The 9,608-nt window shown below is 43.1% G+C and overlaps 1 pseudogene; it reads left to right on the forward strand.

Annotated features, from left to right (window-relative positions):
* The first annotated feature begins 212 nt into the window (after positions 1-212).
* LOC139002143 (small ribosomal subunit protein eS25 pseudogene) lies at positions 213-583 on the forward strand (annotated as a pseudogene).
* Positions 584-9,608: the final 9,025 nt, after the last annotated feature.

Below are 9,608 nucleotides of genomic sequence, written 5' to 3' on the forward strand. Positions count from 1 at the left end.
CACAAATCAAAGCAAAGAAACAAGCAGCTTTGCTGGGCAGAAGTGGTCATCATGTTCCCCTGCTCAGTGAAGCAGAGGGAGGAGCCATTCATTGCTCAGGACTCCCAATTGCTAATTTTACAGCTTGGCATTTCCCAAGTGGAAATGCATAAGGCCTCTCGGGCCAAGATCTTGGCGAGGCAGCATTGCATCCCTGCTCTCCGAGTCCAGCGATGCCACCCAAGGACGACAAGAAGAAGAAAGATGCTGGAAAGTTGGCCAAGAAAGACAAAGACCCCGTGAACAAGTCGGGAGGCAAGGGCAAATAGAAGAAGTGGTCCAAGTTCAGGACAAGCTCAATAATCTGGTCTTGTTTGAAAAAGCCACATATGACAAGCTCTATAAAGAAGCTCCCAACTACAAGCTTATAACCCCAGCTGTGGTCTCCCAGAGGCTAAAGATTCATGGCTCCTTGGCCAGAGCAGCCCTTCAGGAGCTCCTTAGTGAGGGACTTATTAAACTAGTCTCAAAGCACAGAGCTCAGGTGATTTACACCAGAAACACCAAAGATGCGGTCGCCCCAGCTGCTGGAGAAGATGCATGAACAACAGATCTCACCGGCTGTACATTTTGAAAAATAAACCTTATAAACCTTTATTAAATAGGGAGAGATAGAGAGAGAGAGAGAGAGAGAGAGAGAGAGAGAGAGAGACGCATAAGGCAAAGTGACTTGAAGAATCTGTGACTTCTTTGTAACTCTTTTTGTTCTTTTGTTGGCTAGAGAGAAAGCAAAGCCTTTTCTAAAATGCAAAGGACATTCTAGCATAAATGTCACCTGCTGCGATTGATGCTGACTTCCTGGGTTTCCTGGCATATTCCTGCTTTCCAAAGTCAGACCTGCTTTCCAAAATCAGTTCCGTCATACCAGCGTTCTGTGAACTCAGTGGTTCTCAAACGTTAGCTTGCATTAGAATCACTTAGAGAGCTTGTTATGCCACAGATTTCTGGGTTCCACCCTGAGAGTTTTGGATCCAGTAGGCTGCTGTTCTGGGGACCCCTACAATCTACACAGCTCTCTGCAGGCCAAGCCCCTTTGGTTGCTACTATGCCCTTGCTGTTCGTTTGGAAACTTGTGTCCCCCCGGCTTGCTTCAGGCATGACACACTTGCCCTCTTATTTTGGGGTCCTATCATTTGGGGTCGTAATCTATTGCCATTTGTTGTGCTTTCATCATTGCTAAGCACGCCAGTGATGCTGGAGCCCCTCTCGCCAGCATGTTCATGATGGCCACTCCTGGTAGCCTTAGTTAATGGGATGTCCTCTGTGCTTTTCTGTGGAGCATCATCCTTTGGTTGCTCTCAGGCCTCAGCCTATCCACATCCCTGAGCCTTTTCATTCTTTCTTCCTCAATCTCCCAAGAAAATTCTGCCATTCCAACTTTGCATAGTACAGGCCATTGCTTTTTCCATGCTTCTAGAAATCGTCCTAGTAACAGAGGACAGACACCAGCTCCTAGTGGTCTTGCCAAAGTATATCGCAGGGGAGTGTTCCCCAACTAGTAAACTCTCCCTTGTCCAAGGATATGTACCAGCCTCTCTTTGTCAAGCAGCCTCAGACTCTAGTCGCCCTGCTACTGCCCTGGCACCTGCCTGTATATGTTGGCTGGGCCTTGCCGCTCCTTTGGTGTAGAGTCTGTTTTCTCCTAGCAGGTCCTGCAGTGATTATGCTGTGACTTAATTCTGCTTATGGGCCTAGAAGCCAGGAGGAAAAGTTGGGGGAGATCTTGAGTGGGGCACATGCTTGTCTCTAAGGGTGGAAACTGCGTTGATTCAAAGCAAAAGGGACATGCTATCTCCAAGAGAATTCAGGATTTATAGGGCAAACAATAGGATTGACTAGCTTTTAGCACAGAAAGTCCCACATCTCAGGAAACCCCTCAATCAGCAGAGACCAGAACAATTGGTCTCCCTAGGAGTCTGGGGATTCAAAAATAGATGTTTCTATCCCAAGTGTGTGTCAGGGTCCCATTTTTCCCAACTAGGCTGGGATAACGGGTCTGCTGGGTTGGAAATTTAATTGTCTCTGAAGATCACTAGATTTAGTCCTGGGCTTGGACCTCAACTGAAAATTATGGGAACCTCCCTGTAAACCACCAGGGAGATCCTCTGACTTTCATATTTGGCTTTCAATTGCCTGTTACTTGCCTGCAGCTTTTCATTATCTTTAGGGCGTCAATGGCTCTTGGCAATACTCATCCAATCCCATTGTCCTTACAGTTCTACCTTGGTTCTCAGCACATGATAAATTTCATATATATATATATGTATATATATATATATATATATATATATATATATATATATATATTGTTGATTTTTTACAGAGAGGAAGGGAGAAGGATAGAGAGTTAGAAACATTGATGAGAGAGAAACATCGATCAGCTGCCTCCTGCACACCTCCTACTATGGATGTGCCCACAACCAAGCTACATGCCCCTGACTGGAATCGAACCTGGGACCTTTCAGCCCGCAGGCCGATGCTCTATCCACTGAGCCAAGCCAGTTAGGGAAGCACCTGATGAATTTCACCTGCTAGTGCATTCCTTCCCATGGATATGTCTTTACATTTTACCACCCAACGCACTGTCTTCTTGGGCCAGGGGATACCGTGTTCCATCTACCACCAATTGGGTCCTCATTGCCTGCCTGGCAGCTAGTGATTTGACTCCAGATTCCTGTTTTATTGACTGCTGTCTGGGACCACTCCTAGATGAATTGCTGTAGATTGGGTTCTCTGGAAGCAGATGCAGAGATGATTTTGGTGTGCAGGGCGCTTTTTTAGAGATGCACACCTATGGAATGGAGTGGGCGAAAGGACTGTGGTGCAGATCCAAAAACACTCAGTCCACCCACAGGGAGGTCTGGAGCACATATGGCCCATTAGCATTATCTCCCATTTGGCTGAAATGGCCGGGTTTCCCTACCCTGCCTCCCTCGGTCACTGGATGTGAGCTGCCCTGGGGTGGGCATGTTCCTGAGTGAGGAGGCCTCTGCGCAGGGTCAACTCCAGGCTGAGAGCTGGGGAAGCAATTCCTTTCTCAAAAGGGGATGTGGGCAGTGTGTTTCCCCTGCCCACACCAGGATGGAAGCTGGTGACTTTTATTCAGATTTCTTACTATTCATTTATTTATACTAGTAGGCAGGGAATCTATGTAAATGGCAAGATAATATTTAAGTTATTAATTTATGTTTCTTCCTGAATTTTACCTTACTCCTTCCTTATTTTGAGGCAGTGACCTCTCATCTTTCCCCATTTCAGGGGGTTTAATTCTATTCTTCTCTGGGTTTTCCCCTGGAAACCTAAAAAACTAGTAGGCTGAGAATAGAGTTTGAAGAGAAGGCCATTTATTTCAAACTAAAAAAGATGCTCTAGAATGGTAGGTCCCATAAGAAATACAGACACACTATTGTCTGTGGTATTTCCCTGTATGTGTAGCAGATGTCCGAGGGAATGGTTTCCCAGTGAATATGGGAGGCAGGATTGTCCGTGTCCTGGTCCTGGCTCAGAAGCAGCGGAGTGGTGGGCCTAGAGATTCATGTGCTGACACAGCGGTGTCTGGGCAGAATTTTCAATCACTGCCACCACCACGTTGGTACAGTATACAACTCCAGGACTTTGAAACAACCTGGAAATAGAAAAGGTAACAGAAGAATGTTGCCAGAATAGCTTCAAATTTCCAACTCGCCTGTTGGGATGGAAGCATGGCTTTAGAAGTTGATTAGATTGAACATAAAGAAATGTGATATTTCTTGCACACCTATGTGTATGGACTGCTTTGCACAGTAAAAAACAAACAAACAAAAACAAAACAAAACAAAACCTCAAACATATCAGCCCCTCCCTTTCTCTTAATTGCTCAGGTCCTCGAAGCCTCTCCGTTCCTTCCAGACATACCTTCTGTGTCCTTAGGCCATCTGGACCACATATTGCCAGGTGGATGCTGAGAGGATGTTAAGCACTTTATGCAAAGCCTCCCTCAGCCCCTCTCTCATCCATCTCAAAGCCCACACCGACCCCACCTCCACACCATTTGCTTGTTCTTGTGTTGATCAAACCTCACCTCCAGCCCATGAGTGTTTTTTTATAGCAGCACTTTAGAAAAAATTTAACTCCATCCCTTTCTTGTTTCTATCCTCATTTTTCCCCACTCACATTTATGTTTCTTTTCTTCATATCACTTATATATGTTTTCCTTATTTTCAATGTCCACATGTTAGGTTCTTTGAGAGCTTTCATTGTAAAACAATGGATTAAAATATTTGTCATTAGAAACTTCAAAATGCTATTTTAAAAATGAGCTCTGAAAATGAATAGAATTTACTAATAACTGATTTTAGAATTTTGACCAGTGTTAAAATGGATTTTATTTGCATTAATATCAAGCAGAATTAAAGCTAGAAGAGAAAAAGTACATGTTTCAAAACCTCATTAAGAATATCCTGGAAAAAAAAGTTGAGATTTATTCATGTTACAGGTCATCTAACGGGTCTCATTCAGATGTTGATCATGCTTTAAAGATGATTCCCATTCATAAAACTCTGACCTTATCAGCCCTGTTTCAGACACACTGAGTAATAGCAGGGTTTCTGCTGCAAGGGAATGCATTTCCTTAATTATTCCTTCAGTAATTCAAGACTCTGGCATTTTCATGCAATCTTTCCTCAGTAATACGCCATCTCTCCATTCTTAAGCACTCTTTCACTTTACACACTCTACCCTTTTCAGCTTTCTGTGATATTTATGCATCCATCCATCCATCCATCCATCCATCCATCCATTTATCTCTCCATCCATCCAATACATAGGCTTGAGTGTCTGCCAAGTTAAGCTCCAATGCAAGCAGAGCATTTGAGGTGTAGCAATGAGTGATGGAAGGGAAAGAAGTAGAACATGAGATTTGAGAAGGAATGAGAGAGGTGGACACTGGATGGGATACTACTGTTATCAGTGGAAGTAGACTTCTTGGGGTGCCACTAGGAAAAAATTTTCCTGAGGCCCCCCACTGGAGGATGGAGTTTCATGGAAAGCTTTATTAACGATGTACAATTAAGGGTGTTCCCTTCCACAGTCCCATCTCTAACCATCTTGCCATAGAAGAAGTCCAGCAGTGTCTTCAGCAGGGCCAGAATAAAGGTCAATGTCCATAGTTTCTTCTCCTTATTAATGTCCAGTCCAGTCCAGTATCTGGCCAGGTTAGCTTGTGTTCCCAGGTGTAGCCCATGGTATATGGGGTACATATGGCTATGAGCCATGCAGCTGCTTAAGGCCACATGAGTATGGAGAGAGAATGTGCGAACACACAGGGAGAGTAGGGGGCACAGCATAAGAGAGAACAAAGAGAGAGGAAACTCTTTGTTTGGGGATTTTAACCAAGAGTGTCTTCAAACTAACCAATGAACTCTCCAAGATTTCACAGGCTTCTGAAATCTTGGGGTCACCCCCTCACCAATCTATGCGAATGCGCCCATCTTCCCCTTTGTTGGACCCCTTCCCCCAGTGATTTGCAGGGAATGGACCAGTGGTTCCCTGGGGAGCATGAAGCTGTAGCTCCCTGGTAAAGCTGTCCAGATGACCATGCTTAACATGCCTGGCCTCTCCTTTTCTCTCTTATTATTAATATTAATGATAGCTAATTACAATGATAACACTACTTTCTGAGGCATTATATGGACCTGGGCTTTCCAGTGCATGAATTAGGAGCAATTGGAAGGGTCTCAATTGAGGAGTGATATAATCCGCTTATCCTTCAACAAGATCACTCTGGCTGCCATGTTGAAATTGACCAAAGTGGGGCAAGGTGAGAGGTATGGTGGCTAGATCAGGGTGGTGGCAAGAAAAGTAATGTTAATATTGAAGGTATATGGCCCATGCTCTATTCTTTCTGTGTTCTCCAAAGCTGAACCTCTTTCTAAATTCCATGCTTCTCATGTCACTCTTACTGAAGAACACCAAAATAACTCCTCGCTGAACAAATCATATTCTGTTTTTTATTTTTTCTTAAAATAAGAAAAAATAGCACTCCAGTGCAGCGATTTTCAACCATTTTCATCTCATGGCACTCATAAAGTAATTACTAAAATTCTTTGGCACACCAAAAAATATATTTTTTGCCAATCTGACAAAAAAAAATAGGTATAATTTTGATTCATTCACACCAGGTGGCTATTGTCATGTTGGTTGTCATTTTTTACTTGACATCTAAGGAAAAGAGGTCAGTGCCCTGAACTAAATAATCAGGTGTTGCATGTTTTAAAAATTCTTGCGGCACACCAGTTGACAATCGCTCTAACATTTTGCAATGTGGCATGCTATCTGCTTTACCTCCTCCCACTTCCCAGCACAAGCTCTCAGTTCTCATCAGCTGATTTACATCCACCCAATACACACGACCCACTATGCTGACCTCTGCAAGGGCAGCTCCTGCTTTCCTTGCCTGGATCCTTCCCATCTTTAAGGCCAATTTTGAGTGCCTTCTTAATGTCTTCTATATTGTTGAAAGTCTGTTCTCTGGCCTGCCCCATAGGGCCTGCCCCTCACATGCTGAGCATCTAGCTTATGCCATATTGCATGATTTTCTCATTTGTTTTTTGGTGCCTCTATGACTGCATAAGCTCCACAAAGGCAGAGACTAGCTATAATATATTTTTGTCTTCTTCATGCCCCTCGCCCCAGCACAAACAAGGCACGTAATATGTACTTGGCAAATATTTCCTGGATTGAACAAAACATAACATTATGCTCTTCAACACGAAGGTAGCTCTTTCTAAAAATGCCGTTGGCAGTAATCTGACAAATGGTTTTGAATGTGTTAGAGACATGTGGGAAAACATGATGCTTTGACCACTACCTACAACTCCTTACTGGTGTTCCTAACTGCTTCACCCTCTGGGTATTTTCGGGAGTGGTAACACACATTAGTGCCTGCTTCCTACCACTGTAATGAGGACATTACACCCATATCTTATATGCTCCACATCTCCTCCAGCCCTGCATGGCACTCTTCTAGGGGTTAAGTAGCTGGCTGCCTGCCCTCTGTATTCCTCCAACCCCCACTCTGCCTACCCCTTTCCCTGCATAATGTGTACTATTTGCAGGCATCACTTCAAGGATGAATCTCATCAAGACCTGCTGAGCTGCATATTTATACAGTCTCCAGGTTTTTCTTACCAGCTGTGGACATTTTTGCAAACTTTACATTACCACCTAATTGAAACGGCTGCTTGGTTCCATTTCTTTTATTAAAGACAGATTAAGAAAATCAGTTCAATACCTTAGCCATTTTAAAGTCATCAGTAATCTCATGCTCTTGATTTACGACAAGCTGGCTTTTAAAAAAAAAGTGTCCCTACAAATCCTTCTCCTGCTTTTTAGTTCCCCCTTGCTGGTATCAAAACACTTCATTGTGGCTGCTCATTTTATTCCTTTTAGGCTACTTTTACGGTTATGTTTCTTGTTCATTCCCCGCAGGGCCTCTTCTAATACATATATATCTTCCCCTCACCCATAAATCCCTTGCAACTTATTTGAAGTTTCCAGTTGTTCATGAACCTGAATGGTGAGAACGAAATGCGATATTTCGAGTTTCATTTGGGGTGTCCTCCTGGGCTCTCTGCTTGTTTTCTGTGATGACATTTCTGGCTCCTTGCCAACTCCGTCTGCCAGCCCCCATCGCTGAGACCTTTCCACCCCCATCTGGAGGCAGAACCTGGGCTCAATCTCAGGCCTTGCCTGAAGATCCTATGGAGTCAGTGTCATAGATCTCAAGGACCTCTCCATCCAGCCCACAGCTTGCACACAAGCTTTGGCAACTGGCTTCCTGTTTGGGTGTCAGGGTTCAAGGATCTGACCTAACTTGTTCAGATCCTCAGATCACCCCCTTACATTGCTGATCCTTCCCTGAATCACAGCTAACAACCCACGGTCTGCTTCTGCCTGTTGCAACTCCCTGATCTAGCTCCAGGTTTGTGCAGACGATGTATTTAGCTCTCTCTGTCTCATCAAGGTCAGTGACCCCCACCAGGAGTCAGTCAAGGCACTCCTCAGTGCCAGGTGCTGTCTGCTTGAGCAATAGCTGCCACCTTGTACCCTGGATGCATACTCTGCCTTCCTGGATGGCCATCTTGCCACTTTCCACTTTGCTTGACAGGAGGCAGCTCACCAGATGGGTAGATCTGACCTATTCATTTCTTCTGTAAGCATGGTTAATGATTTCTGCCCACTTCAGCATCCTCCCTCTCCATAGGAACATCTCGGTAAGATGGCTATTCGACAGTGTTAGTCTCAATAGCGTCACATCCTCGAACAATCTTTTCTATCCTCGAGCACCTCCTCTCCCAGTGTGCAAAGTCTTCCTGCCTCAGCCGCTCTAAGGGTGTTTGCCCTTCCCAGGGTCCCACTCTGGGCTTGAGCACCCCACCTGTTCAGACCTGCCCCCTTCTTCCTCTCCTTTCTGCAGCCAGCGCTCTGACATGTTGATGCTGCAAAGCACACACTGAGAATATCAGTCACTACCAAATGCTTCCATTTATGATGGAAAGCACTGTGGATAGCCCTACTATCGATCTTGTGAATAAATGTGCCATCCATGTAGTTACCCTTCATTTCTCCTAGAAAAGAAGAAACCTCTTAAAAACTAGGAGGCTTGAAACAACAATGAAATGCCATTTTTACTCTTTATAGTAATAAAGAATTTTTAAATTATAATATTTAGTTTGAAAACAGGATAATAAAATAACACTCTCATACACTGTTTCCAGGAATATAAACTAATGCATCTTTCTAAAAATAAGCCCATACTCTCTGACTGAATCATTTCCCATTCAGCAATTTACCCTATAGTTATAGTAAAATAATCGAAGATTCATGTATTAAGATGTTTATTAAATTATTTAAAAGAGCAAATATTTGAAAAAATAGAAAAACTCATTAATGGAGAAAAGTTAATATATAATGGTGCATTTATAATATAAAACAGTATAAATGTAATGTTTCCAATGTAATGGTTTCAGGGAATATGCTAAATTATAGGAAAATATTAATAATATATTATTAAGTGAAAATGGTAAGATTTAAAATACTATATTCTGTGATCTCAATTATGTCACAAGTACTGCAGTGTGTATACGTGTTTGAATATGTGTGTATCATATAAATACGGTTGGGATAAATGCATTAAAATATTAATGCTCCTTTATGGGGTTAGAAATGATTTTTATTTTGTATTTATGTTCTATGTTTTCTCGGATTTTCTATAATAAACATATATTACTTTTATAGTCTTAACAATATTATTAAAAACACACAGGTCGTTAGACTTGAGTTCAGCGTAAACACTTTGGCGACTGGAGCTGTTTAGCACGGCTCATGCAGGTAGAAGAGTAAGGTGCATCTGTCAGCAGGCTTTCCTGTTACATTGCTTGGGAAATTACATCCTAACTTATGTGTGTAATTCACGCTTCCGCATGTGAGTGGAACAACTGAACACGGCAATCATAATGGTATAGAATGTGTTAATTGAGCAAACCCATGCAGTGAAAGTGCTGGAGCTTGAACTGAGCAGCTGACTGTGA

Source organism: Myotis yumanensis, unplaced genomic scaffold (genome assembly GCF_028538775.1).
Source record: "Myotis yumanensis isolate MYYU_CA2020_CCGP unplaced genomic scaffold, mMyoYum1.0.hap1 SCAF_2, whole genome shotgun sequence".
Lineage (NCBI taxonomy): Eukaryota > Metazoa > Chordata > Mammalia > Chiroptera > Vespertilionidae > Myotis > Myotis yumanensis.